General features: G+C 42.4%; 1 protein-coding gene across 2 annotated transcripts in view; it reads left to right on the top strand.

Moving 5' to 3' along the window:
- The window catches only part of LOC134364357 (proline-rich protein 2-like), a 109,567-nt gene extending 102,923 nt beyond the window's left edge, over nt 1-6,644 (top strand). Inside the window, exons 3-4 of one of the 2 annotated variants that reach the window (XR_010021839.1) lie at nt 562-716; nt 6,527-6,644. The gene's annotated coding sequence lies outside the window, so the exon portion shown is untranslated. Of the gene's footprint in view, nt 1-561; nt 717-2,319; nt 2,445-6,526 lie in introns of those variants that run through there. The other variant, XR_010021840.1, reaches the window with a different exon arrangement.
- The last annotated feature ends 7,547 nt before the right edge of the window (nt 6,645-14,191 follow it).

Consider the following 14,191-nt stretch of genomic DNA (forward strand, 5'->3'; position numbering starts at 1 on the left):
AGAACTATTTTTTAAAAATAACCAATCCCCTGTCCCCCCCCAAAAAACATGTTGCACATCATAATTGAACTGAAAAGTCAGACTAGCTGGCTGACGAAGCTTCAACAAATAACAGTAACAATTTAGGTTTGAAAATACTCAGATGCGCTACCAGAAGTGACCGAGAGGCCACGTGATTGCAAAGAGGGGGTCAGCAAAGGTTGCCCTTGCCCCCAAGTTGGTGTCTTGTGTCCAAAGACTGAAAGAGAACGGCTACTTAAGTTCCCACAATGTAAAGTGAATGTTGTCATCGCCACCCCTTCTCCCTAGGATTTATAGCAGAACAAAGCTAGTTCCATTCCAACTCCAAATCCTATCCCCTTTTAAAGTCTTTACAAGACAGACTAGGGAGTGCCAGGGGAGGGAATGGGTCTTGGGCCTTGTGGAGTGGGGAGTAAGAGGTGTCCCTTCTACGAGTGACACGCAGAGTCTGCGAGGGCTGCTGGAAGAGGAAACTGCACGACTTCTGGTTGGGTGCGACGAGGGGAAGAGGCGGACTGATGGGCTTCTGGTCCTTCCCAGGCTGCAGCGACTGGGTGGCCCCGCAGAGGGAGGGTGCTGGAGCGGAGCAGCCCGTGCTCCCACCGTGCAGCTGGGTGACAACCTGTGATTTTCTCACGGTCTGAGTGGATCCTTTGGAAGATACCCGAGCTTGAGCCCTGTGAGGATTGTCTTCGGTAAGTTTAGGGCGAGGGGTGCACAGCAACAAGAGGGGACAGTGGGAAGAGCTGAATGGGCGGCTAGTGGAAGAAGTTGAGCCGGGCTGGATCTCCCCCTGGAGAGAACTGGGTCTTGCGGGTCCTCTGAAGAACTCCACGTACGCCCCACAGGAGACCAGCTTGGGGACTCCTGCCCTACAGAATACCCATGGCCAGTCCGTTTTAGCAGAGAAGCAGCAACCAACAAGATTATGGCTGGATCCAAGCGAGTAAAGAAACATTTCCCTTTTGCCCTAAACTCCCCACCCCCATTCTCGGAAAAGCTAGATACAGAAAAGAAAGCGAGGATTAAGGAAACAACAGATCACTCCTCTTCCCCACTTTGAGTTCCTTTAATGCCGATGTAACGTTTGACGATTTTCCTTTCAATCTTGAGCAGACAGAAGAGGGTCCTTATACAGTACTTATAAAGACGGGGTTTCTAGGCCATCATTCTGCCTTTGGCACCTTAGTTTAGTGTAGAAAAGGTTAGCTTTCCTAATGAAACATAGAATGTGGGTCCTGTCAACTCATGCCAGGTGGATTTGCTTGGCCCTTTGGTCAAACTGGTCAACCACAATCTCCACTACTCGTAAGGGGAACCTTGGGAGACTAGGAAAGAGCCATTATGCCTACCTGAAAAACAGGCCTAGGACAGTGGCTTTCAAATCTGATTGATCTTGAGCACTGTCAGAGATTCATTTGACATCATGACTCAGTAAACAGGTATGTGTATAAATGAAAACAAGTTTCGTGAAACAATACTTACCCTTACTGAGATCAGTGTTCTATGATATCTTCTATTTTATTTTATTTCAATTTTTCTCAATACTGATTACAACCCTCTAAACTGACTTCATGACCCACTAATGAATTGCAACCTACAGTTTGAAATATCCTGGTCTAAGATGACAATCTAGCTGATGATGGATCAGAGATAACATTTCCATCTACTAAAACAGCATTTTACCCCTATTATATTAGTTATCTATTGCTAACAAATTACCCCAAAACTTAGTGGTTTAAAACAACACACATTTCTTATGGTTTCTGTGGGTCAGGAATCAGGGCATGGTTTAGTTGGGTTCTCTGATTCAGGGCCCCTATTCCCTATTCTAATCACCAAATTCTGTGAATTTTACATCTGAACATTTCCTGAATCTTTTCCTTCTACTCCCCTTGTTTCTATTTCTAGTTCAAGGTCTCACATTCACTCACCTACACGGCTGTAACAGCCCACCAACTAGTCTCCCTGTCTCCAATCTTGCTTTCTACTATAGTTTTTTTTTTTTTGTCCTTTTCGTGACCGGCACTCAGCCAGTGAGCACACCGGCCAGTCCTATATAGGATCCGAACCCACGGCAGGAGTGTCGCCACGCTCCCAGCGCGGTACTCTACCAAGTGCGCCACGGGCTCGGCCCTCTACTATAGTTTTAACATCCCCCCAAAACTCCTTAAAGCTTGATCACCATTATAACTGTGTTTAGAGGGTGGGAAATTCAACTCTGGTATTTGAAAGGTGGGGCCTTTGGAGGTGATTGGACCATGAGGGTTCTACCCTCACGAATGGATTAATCAACAGGAGTGGCCCTGGTGGCTTTATAAGGAGAGCAAGTGAGCATGCTCTTGCCCACTTCACGATGTGATGCCCTGTGTTGCCTTGGGAATCTGCAGAGTCCCCACCAAGGAGAAGGCTCTCACCTGATGCGACCCCTCACCCTTGGATTTCCCAGACGCCAAAACTATAAGAAATAAATTGCATCTCCTTATAAATTACCCAGTTTCAGGTATTCTAAGTGAAAACAAACTAACACACTCTCACAAATCCATCCTCCACGCCTTCTATAGTGTTCTATCTAGGAAATTGATCTGACCATGTCTTTTCTCTGCCGGAAGCCTTTCTGTAATGGCATGGAAAATATTATTCCTCAGCAGCTGGAATAAGAAATCCAGGTACAAAGAGGGACAATTTTGCTGAGGAGATATTTTGCTAGCCTACTACTTCCAGGGAGAAGATAAGCCTCCTGAGTTTGATTTGGTTGATACCCAGACTTCAGAGAAGAGGGTGGTATTGCTCATATGAGACCAGGAGGAGAATTATTTGAATGAGGAAGATGGGAGGAGGGAGAAGGAAGATGGTGTTGGGAGACGCTGAAAAAGAGAGGAGGTAGAGAATATCTGATAAGGGATTTCCAAGGACGCTGAAAATGCCTAATGGTGATCTTTAGGTTCATGCTGTGATGTGTGCAGTTCAAACCCTCTCCTCTTTCCCCTGCAAAATCTTCAGTAATGTCTACATTGCTAATTGACACAGTCATGATAGAGGACTGTTTGTAGATATGCCAGTCCCTGAGTCCATCCTGGTGCTGGACAAAATCAGAGGCTGACCATGTGGACCTTAGAGGGCAAAGGATTAGAAAAAAGCTGAAAAGTCTGGCTTGCATGTTAATGATGTTTTACTTTACTAATAAACCAAGCAATGCAAAGTGAAATGATAAACTATTTTCACCTTGTAAGCAGCAACTTCTCATAATGTGGTACCAGAAAGCATTCAGGGGGCAGGCCCGTGGCTCACTCAGAGAGTGTGGTGTTGATAACACCAAGACCACGGGTTCGGATCCCATATAGGGATGGCTGGTTAGCTCACTGGTGAGCATGGTGCTGACAACACCAAGTCAAGGGTCAAGATCCCCTTACTGGTCATCTTAAAAAAAAAAAAAAGAAAGAAAGAAAGCATTCAGTGTCAGTGAAATAGACACTTTTATATGTAATCCCACTTGTCATCTCTCCTAAGAAAGTAGAGATAATGATAAAGAATTGTGTACAAATGTTACCAGATTAGGCTCTTGGGTCCCAAAGTCATAGAAATGAACAATGCACCCAGCAGCAAAGAAAGCAACACTTTATTTAAAGAGGAGATAGACTAAAGCATAAGGGGGGTAGCTACAGAGAAGCTGCTTAGACCCCAAGGGGAGCTGTTCAGGGTCCTTTATAGGGAAAGTGGGTGAGGGTGCAGGCCAGTGCCATCATTCTGTGCCTCTGGAGGTGGTCCATTTTGTTCTTCCTGGTTGCATCATGGATGCATGCTCAGTTAGGGCTTTGGTACTTGTACCTGCTCAGTAGGTCCAAGATGGTGGTGGTCATATTGTCACTGTAGCAAAGTGACCCACTCACAGGAGGGTCACTGTAGCAGTCACCTTGAAGCATTGTATGCATGCGGGAACTCCTAAGGGGTCTTAAGGTTAATCTGTAACTTAATTTTTGCAATTATGAGAAAAGAAAAAATGGGTACATAATAAGTTTTAGACAAGGCTAACAGTTATATCTTAAGCCTTGGGGAAGGGGTTTTCCAATTCAGTGAATATCTGTTCCCCTCTTATCTCAGTTTATCTTATCAGGGCAGGCCATGGGGTAACCATGTGCCCTGGGTGGGGAGGTGTCTCATGACTGAGGAGCCGAAAAGTAACAAAGTGTCCTCTGCAGAGAGAATGGAGTCAGTTTGGTTCATAGGCCTACCCCTACTCTACTTTGTCTCAGAAAGTAAGTTAGTTCTAGAGATTCAGCAAATAAATAAATTGGAAATAAATTAAAGAAAAAAAACAGGTAACTTGCTCATATTAGTTCATTTTCTGTCCCTTATAACAAAATACCTGAAACTGGGTAATGTATAAAGAAAAGGGGTTTATTTCTTACAGTTTCAGAGGCTGGGAAGTCCCAAGTCCAGGGAACACATCTGGTGAGGGCCTTTAACTCTCCACAGTGATGCACAGTACCACATGGTTAAGAAAGGGCTGAGCAAGAGAGAGCTCACCTCCTTACTTGCTCTCCTTTTAAAGCCATCAGAACCATATCAATAACCAACCATTAAGCTGTCAATGGATCAATCCATCCAGGAGGGTACAGTCCTCACAATCTAATCACCTCTTAAAGGGCCCACCTTTAAATTACCATAATAGGACTTCCCACCCTCTCAACAATGTTACAATGGAGATTAAGTTTCCAATACATGAATTTTGGGGGACACATTTTTTTAAAATTAATATTATTGTTTTACATTCTATGATGCTGTTGCAGAGCAGTTGGGAGGGAGAGGGAGAAGGGAAAGGGGAAGGAAATTTGATGGAAGAAAGGAAAGAGAGGTGGGATTGAAGCCTGTGGCACCCCCCTCATTCCCACAGGGGAGACCAGGGGGCTTCCAAGTGGTGGCTTGGTCATTGCCGGGCTGGGTGCAGATGTCAGGGATGTGTGGCAAAAGCTCTCACTTCCCACCACCCCAGCTCAGCAACCAAGGGCCCTTCTTGCTGCAGCTTGGTAGTCATCGCTGTGCTGGTTGCGTGTGTTGGGGAGGGCCTGGGCGTGGCTGAGTGCCTCGGCCCCTGACTGCCCCAGTTTGGGAGAGCCCACGGCGCTTCCTGCAGTAGCTTGGTGGTTGTCTCTGGGCTGGTTGCACATGTCAGGGGGGCATGGCCAAGACGCTCAGCTGGGTGACACATTTAACCCATAGCAAAGGTCCAAGGGGCACATCTGGTGAGGGCCTTCTTCTCAGTGGGAACTCTCTACAGGGCCCCATGGCAGTGCAGGGTATCACATGATGAGAATGGCAAGAGCTCTTTCATGTGCTCTCATTATAAAGCCACCAGTCCACCCCCATGACAATCCCTTAAACCACCAGCCCATTACTCCATGAATGGATTAATGCCTTCACAAGTGCACAGTCGTTATGATCCAATCACTTCTCAAAGGCTCCACCTTTCAGATACCATAATCAGATTTTCCACTCTCTTAACACTGTTACAATAGGGATCAAGTTTCCAATGTATGAGCTTTAGGGGAATACATTTGACCCATAGCATTGCTCAAGGCTACATGGTTGATAAGTGGCAGAGGCAAGACTGAAGCCTATGTCTGTCAGATGACAAAGAACACAGCCTCTCCAAAGACTGAGCTGAGCTGAAGCTTTCTACATAATACGTCTCCAATTTTATTGTTTGCTTGTTTTATGGTTGTTTGTTCAAATCAGGATCCAAACATGGTCCACCTATGGCATTTGGTTAATGTAATAGTTGGTCAATAAGTTACCTCTCAACTTTTAAAAAATTGTGATAAAATGCACATAACAAAGTTTACCATCTTAACCATTTTTAAGTGCATGAACCATGCACGTAGTAGTGTTAAGTACATTCACAGTGTTGTGAAGCCAATCTCCAGAACTCTCTTCATCTTGCAAAACTAAAATTCTATATCCATTAAACAGTAACTCCCCATTTCACTCTTTCACCAACCCCTGGCAACTACTGTTCTGTTTTCTGTCTCTGACTCTATGAATTTGACTACTCCAGGTATTCTATACAAGTGGAATCATATAGTATTTGTCCTTTTGTGACTGGCTTATTTCACTTAGTATGATGTCCTCAAGGTTTACCCATGTTGTAGCATGTATCAGAACTTCCTTCCTTTTTAAGACTGAATAATATTCCATTGTATGTATGTGCCACATTTTGTTTATCCATTCATCCATTGATGGCCACTTGGGTTGCTTCCACCTTTTGGCTTTTGTGAATAATACTGCTATAAACATGAGTGTATAACTATCTCTTCAAGATCCTGCTTCAATTCTTTTGGCTACTGTTATGAAGTGAATGTTTATGTTCTCCCCCCCCCAATTCATATATTGAAGCCCTAATCCCCAATTTGGTGGTATTTGGAGATGGGGGGGCCTCTAGGAGGTAATTAGATTTAAATGAGGTCATGAAGGTGGTACCCCCATGATGGAATTAGTATTCTTATAGGAATAGGAAGAGACACCAGAGTTCTCTCTTTTCACCATGTGAGGACACACAGAGAAGGTGGCCAACTGCAGGCAGGAAGAGAGCCCTCTCCAGGAGCCAAATCTGCCAGCACCTTCATCTTGGACTCTCCAGCCTCCAGAACTGTGAAAAATAAATATCTGTTCCTTAAGTCATGTAGTCTATGGTATTTTGTTATAGTAGCACAAGCTAAGACAGATTTATACTCAGAAGTAGAATTGCTGGATCATATAATGATAATTTTGTTTTTATATTTTGAGGAACCATGATCGATCTTTCTTTTTCTTTCTTTTTTCTTTGCTATTTTCTTTTCCTTCCCTCCTTCCTTTCTTTCATAGGACCTATTTCTGTACACCATACTGTTTTCCATAGTGACTGCACTATTTTACATACCCATCAACAATACACAAGAATTCCAGTTTCTGCACATCCTTGCCAATCCCCACCATTTTTTTAAAAAAAATTAATTTGTTAAAGAAACTGTGTCATTTGTCCTAAAGAATTCCTCACACTCTAGATTTGGTTGATTATATCTTTGTTTTTTCATTTAACTTGTTCCTCTATTTCCTACATTTCCTGTAAGCTAGTAGCTAGATTTAGATTCTTGATTAGATTCAGGTTCAATTCTTCTAGTAAGTATAATTCATAAATGAAGCTTTGTATTTCCTGTTGCAACACACCAGGAGGCATACGTCTGCATATCCTGCTTTTAGTGATGTTAAGATTGTTGGTGAGTTCAGGTTGTTTTTTTTTTTTTTTTTTTTTGTCTTTTTCGTGACCGGCACTCAGCCAGTGAGTGCACCTGTCAGTCCTATATAGGATCCGAACCCGCGGCGGGAGCGTCGCCGCGCTCCCAGCGCCGCACTCTCCCGAGTGCGCCATGGGCTCGGCCCAGAGTTCAGGTGTTTTTCAGCCTAATTCATTCATTAAAAATTCCTCATTAACATTTTACCTAATGGCTTTAGCAGCCATTGATGATCATTTTCCAGATCTGTCATTTCACTAGGGATTGTAAAATGGTAATGTTCTAATAATCCTTTTGTATTTGCTACTGGAATTTTTCTATAAAGAGGAACTTTCCTTCTATCAGGTTATTTAAAAAATGCAATTAGTGTAGGGATGGCAGAATAAATGCTTAATTTTTTTCTTTTATTTATCAAAAAAAAAAAAAAATTTTTTTTTTTGGCAGCTGGCCGGTATGGGGATCCAAACCTATGACCTTGGTGTTATAAAGCTGCATTCTAACCAACTGATTTCTCAATTTTGAGAATACTGAATTGGTCCCTACCAACCTCCAAAGCCAAACAATAGGGTCTCTTTTTTGGGGGACGGGAGGATGGGTGACTATGAACTCACAGAAGATTTTTTTCTCTCTTTTTATTTTTACTTTCTTTTTTCTTTTTTTTTTTTGCAGCTGGCTAGTATGGGGATCTTAACCCTGACCCATAGATTTTTATACTTTTTATTTGCTTTTCTAAATACTATTTCAGTTCCCAAAGTACATATTTCTAGGTTTCTTATTAAATAGCATTGTGACCTATTGTTTCTTTTCACTTTAATTCAGGCTTCATTAAAGTTTTGAGCCTTAATAATTGAATTCCACCTCTGCAACCAAAGAATATGGATTAGTATTGTATACCAATTGACCCTTAGTCTACCCTGAGAATGGTGAGATAAGAACGGTGAAGAAAGGAGAAAGGCTATTAGGTTTTCCCCACCTCCGGACAGGAAGTTGAACTACTTCTTTTCTTGGACCAACTCAGAACATAGCCTTCCCTCTCTCTAGCTCTTCTTCAACAGTTCCCAACTTGAAGTAATCCCCACCTGCTGGAGAATTCTGACCATATGAAGGTGTACAAGACAAGGTTCTTTTGGCTGCCTACTGTCTCTGTATTAGTTCGTTTCTGTTGCTTATAACAAAATACACAGAACTGGGTAATTTGTAAAAAAAAAACAAAATTTATTGCTTACAGTTCCTGAGGCTAGGAAGTCCAAAGTCCAGGGAACATGGCTGGTGAAGGTCACGGGGGTGGTGACAGTGATGGCAGGGTATCACATTGTGAAAATGGCATAGCAGAGAGAGAGACTAACCTCTTCATTCACTCTCCTTTTAAAGCCCTCAGGACCGTGCTCCTGACCACCATTATTAATCCATTCACTATGGCACAGTCCTAGGATCTAATCACATCTTCAAGGTCCCCCCTTTTCAATTACCATAATAAGATTTCCTACCCTTAAAAGTTAAAGTGGGGATTAAGTCTCAATGATGTTAGAGGGCAGAGGGGGCATCCACTACAGCAGTTTCTTTCCTTTCTTTTAGCAGACCTCTCTTTCTTCAGGAAATGATCTTGCTCCTCTCCTGGGAGGTCAGCCAAGCACTTGACCCTTGCTCCCAGGCCACAGTAGGGAACCTGGGACCCAAACCAGACTCCTCAGCCAAGCCCCAGATTTTTGCTTGGGCTATTGGCAAAGATTCGCAGTCTGTTTCCTGGAATCACCAGTTGTTAGAGTCATCTATAACAATGGAGGGGAAAAAAAGATGAAATGTGGCTTTTGTGCATTTTTAATTTCTGGACCATAACTAGTCAAATAAGTATGGCTAAAGCCAGCTCTGTCCCTGGTCTTATCATTTTATTGATCATTACAATTCCTTTTTTCACTAAGCTAGTTTCAGTCTGGTTTCTTTCGCTTAAAATTAAAATATCCTTAACCCAAAGGGAGTAACCAAAACAGAAAGGAAAAACAATACAGTGTATGGAAAAAAGAGGAACTTACCTGAATGGCACAGTAATATATTTCTCCAAACTTCCAACTGCTTTAGTCATTATATTTTAAACCTGCAGGGAACCTTACAAATTATTTAATCCCATTGTACATTTATTAATATTTTAAAATTTTTGTTCACCCTCCCTGAGTTAGGCTAAAGCTATTTTGCTTTTTTATTTATTTATGTATGTATTAGGGTTCTCCAGAGAAACAGAACCAATAGGATAGAGAAATAAAGAAATATACATAGATCTATCTATGGATGGATGGATGGATGGATGGATGGGTAGGTAGGGAGATTGGTAGGTAGATAGATAGACAGACAGACAGACAGATAGATAGACAGATTTTAAGGAATTGGCTCACATGCTTGTGGGGGCTGGCAAGTCTGAAATTTGTAGGGCAGGCTGGCAGGCTGGAAATTCAGGTAAGATTTGATATTGTAATCTTGATTCCAAAATCTGCAGCACAGGCTTGCAGGTGGGAAATTCAAACTCAAGGTGGGTTTCTATGTTGCAGTCTTGAGACAGAATTGATTCTTCTTTGGGAAACTTCAGTCTTTGCTCTTAAGAACTTCAACAGATTGGAGAGGCCCACCTGCATTATGGAGGGTAACTGCTTTGCACAAGTCTACTCATTGTAAATAGTAATCACGTTTAAAAAATACCTTCATAGCAACATTTAGACAGGTGTTTGACCAAATAAGTGGGCACTATAGCCTAGCCAAGCTGGCACATAAAATTAATTATCACAATCTCATCCTACCACATCTTGTAAATGATTTGAGACATGCATACATTCTATAGAATAATGATATAAAAAGAAAACTGGGAGCTGGCCACTTAGCTCAGTTAGAGTGTGGTACTGATAACACCAAGAACCAGGGTTCGATCCCTATACTCACCAGCCACCGAAACAAACAAACAAAAAGAAATAAAAGAAAACTGGACCCAGAATTAGAAAATCAGAGTCTGGTTATCCCACTTCATACATAAATTAAACAGGCATGGTGCTTTTAACTGGTTTGTTCAAAAGCTGATGACAGAACCAGGGCAGTGGGTATAAAGTGACTCCTGTCAGGGGAGCTCAGATCCTGAGATCTTGACTCTGGACATTTTACACTGTGGAGAACCCACAATTCTGGACTTCCTTAATTTGAATGTCATTATCTTCCAAGGTTTGGGAGCAAATAAAATAAAAACACTGCCTAGGACAGGGCAGCCTACTTTGTTCCAAACCAATGCACATGGTGACATTATGGAATTTTACTTGAGTTCTGTACTCCAGGAAAACAGTGACATTAAGAAATCCCCCCCAACCTTTTGTTTTCTGAAATCCTCTACCATTTTGTTTTCTAGGAAATGGCTCACCCCAAAGTACCATCCTTCTCTATGTGACTTATATACTCATAAGACTATTGACTCTCTTGACTCCATAAGGCTCGCAGGTGACTTCCTTTACCTGTGACAAGGCCAGACACAGATCTTTCCTCTTTTACCTAAACCTGCTGTAGGCCAGACACAGACCCCCAAGTCCCCATTCCTTGTCTCACGAATGATTAAAACTATATGTCCACCTGAAACTATCTAGACACAGAGATAAACATTTCCAATTTGAAAACTGATTGAGACTTCTCCTGACTGCAAAACAATCCCTCCTGTAAAATCCCCCCACCTGTAACTTGTCTACTCTTCCCTATAAAAGCCTAAGGCAAAACCACCCTGCCAAGCATCCAATTTTTGGATCTGGCATGTTTTTCCTATTGTAATAACCTGATAAAATCAATTCCCTTATTTGTTCAGGTTTTGTCTTTGACAACAGCATCCATCAGAAGACTGAAAAATTAAAAACTGAAGCCAAAAAAAGAAAAAAAAAAAAGCGATCTGAGCACACCAAAAGGGAGGTGGGTCACCAAGTTACAAGGAAAAGAAAGATGTAGTTGCCTCAAGGCTGATGGCCTAAATCACATACTGTGGATCATTAAACCTGTACCTCTCCAGACAGTTTATTAAGCTATTACCCACACAGCTTCAAGGCAGGGGGCACAGTGATGAAATTCAGTAAGTGATTTCTGAATTGAATTGAATAAAATCTATGAATTTGCTTGGTACTAATCAGGGGAAAGTTAAAGGTGGAGATAGGAAAAAAGCAGCCCCTGACAAAAGCTGGCCTGGCACTCACAGCTATGCCCTGTTATTTTCCTGTTGGACATTATGTTACAGAATACCAAGATCAGAAAGGCTACTCAGGGACCATGATAGAGTGAGACAAAATAAGGCTATTTCATAATTTCGTCTAAGCACAGACAAAAACAAGGCCACTGTGCCATACACAAAGTACCAAACATTCTTCTATCTGTACTAAAAGGAGTAACTGCCATCTTCTTTACCAATCACAGCTTTATCCTTGCTCTAGTCTGCCCTCCCTATAGATAAGATTTGAAATAACAAATGGTATTATTGTCCCTGCTTTCTGACAACATTCACTCTTAGACTTTCCCTAAATCATTCCCAAAGTCAGCCAGACACCCAATGCCTCAACAAGTAATAAATCCAAAATGTTTACTTTGGTTGAAAGGCATTGACAAGGTACCCTGGTGAAATTACTTGAGTTTGCAGAGGGAGGCAAATCATTAGGTGGCCACTGAAGAATAATTAATAAAATTTATCAAAAAAGTCACGATGTTTTTAAACTGGTTGCAGATCAAAGGCTATTAAAGGAAACAGAATCCCCAAGGAATCAGAAAGAATGTCTCTGAATGCGGGGCTGTGACAGGAAGTTTCAGGGGGCTGTGCACTTTTTTTTTTTTTTTATTCTTGTCAGTTCTAGCTGTAGTTGTTTGAGGAAACTCCATACTGTTTTCCATAATGGCTGCACTAGTATAGTCCCACCAACAGCTGTGCACATTTTTATTGTTTTAAGATGGTGTGCAGAATAAATCAACACAACTGAAAAAGCTTTCTGGAATTTATTTCTGGATTCCACTTTCTTCCAGCACTTCAGGAGCTGGCTCCATGTTAATAATGTTCCCCAGACTACCCTGAAATCCACTGAGAGTGATTACCATTTTGTAATCTTTAGTGAAAGAATACTTGATCTGAAAAATGATTACCAATGGCTGTTAAAACCATTAGGTAAAATGTTATTTAAATTCTCTTAGTCTATGAAAATAGGTATGAAAACTATAGAATCAATGCAGTGGTGGTGAAAATTTCTTGCTGTTTCCCAATATCCATTCATACTCCTGCTGGTACCCAATGCCCAGAATAGTGACTACTTTCCTAGCCTACTTGGCAATTAGTTGTGTCGGAGTGAACAGGACTGAAGCCATGTTGGGACCTAAAACCCTGTGGGCTCCAGAAGATGTTGAGAGAGCAGGTGTTTTTTTGTTTGTTTGTTGTTTTCTTAGAATGCCTTTCTCTGAGTTCCCTCTATTCCCATGGTCATTTGATATTTTGAACCTTGGTTATGGGGCAAGATGACATTATTTACGTGAAGGCAAAGTTGTTTTCCAGTCAGCCTGGAGCTGCAGACTTGCACGAACTATCCAAAGGAAACCAAGGAAGACCTCAGTAAAGCTGTGCTGATTCCACCCCTCCAGCAGGACCCTGAGATAACTGCAGGAGCAGAAACCAGAGTCTGGGAGAGGCTGCACCTGGCCCCCTGCACCTCCTCCTCCCTGCTACTTGCCATTTCCCACATTCCATTCCCTCGGCAACTCTTTAAAACCACCCCCTCTCCAACCTCTAAAGTAGGGAGACAGTTCCAGTCTGTCTCCTCAGACTTCTGATAATAAACTTCCTACCTTGTACCAACATCTGGGACTGACGAGTCTTCTGTTTCTGAGCAGAGAGCAGCGGGACCTGTACACCCGGACCTGGATGCCAGTAACAGATGTGATCACATGACTAAGTTCTAGTCTGTGAGATCAAAGCAAAAATGCGACATGGTGGCTGCTGGAGGCTTCCTTGTCGAGCTTTTTACTCTTCGACTTCATTGCTTCTTCAATTGCGCTGCCTACATAGAACAAAAGCATCTTGGATTGCAAGTCCAGGCTATGCTCAGTGCACAAGAGAAAAGGTAGCTGGGTCTGCAACACCACGGAGCACCACAGGGCCTGGGACCACCTTCCTCATCCTCTACATGACAGAGAAGCAGAAAGCTCAGAGCTGGCTCAGCCTTGAGTAGAAAGGAAGAGGAGAGGGGAGATGGGAAAGAACAGGGAAAGGGAGAGGAGGAGAGGGAGAGGCACTAGGAGAGGTACAGAAAGGGTGTCAGGAGCAGGGAGGCCTGAGGTTCAATTGGAAGCTATTAGTTATGATGCTTTCTAGTACAAGTTACAGAAAATTAATTCAAAATTATGTAAATAATAAGGTAATGTGTTCATCATCTTAGGCATGCTAGGTACAGCAGGGCTTTGGCTCCACAAAATGGCTACAGTTTCAGGTATCACATTTAGAGGGCACATTGCTCAGAGGAAGAGGGACCTTCTCCTATGACTCTTTCTTAAAAGTGAAAAAGCCTTTTCCACAAGCCTCCCAGCAGACTTCCTCTCCAGTCTCACTGGACAGGACTAGATGATATACCTGTTACCAAAGCAATCACGGCAAGAATAGGATTACTGTGAATGAGTAAACCATTCATACTACACCAGATCTACCTCTGGAACTGGGGATGGGGTCGCTTACTGAGTCACACAGGGGAGGGATGGACACAGGACCACTACTTACGTTTGTGCAAGTTGTGCATCGCACAACTACAGGAAGCCCATTTACATTCACAGTCACTGTTATTTGTAAAGTTATTAGAACAAATTTCCAGCAGATGGCAGTAAAATGCTTGGGGAAAGGGCACCTTTTTCTGATTCATACAAAGTCACAG

The sequence above is a fragment of the Cynocephalus volans genome, chromosome 16, assembly GCF_027409185.1.
Source record: "Cynocephalus volans isolate mCynVol1 chromosome 16, mCynVol1.pri, whole genome shotgun sequence".
NCBI classification, from domain to species: Eukaryota; Metazoa; Chordata; class Mammalia; order Dermoptera; family Cynocephalidae; genus Cynocephalus; species Cynocephalus volans.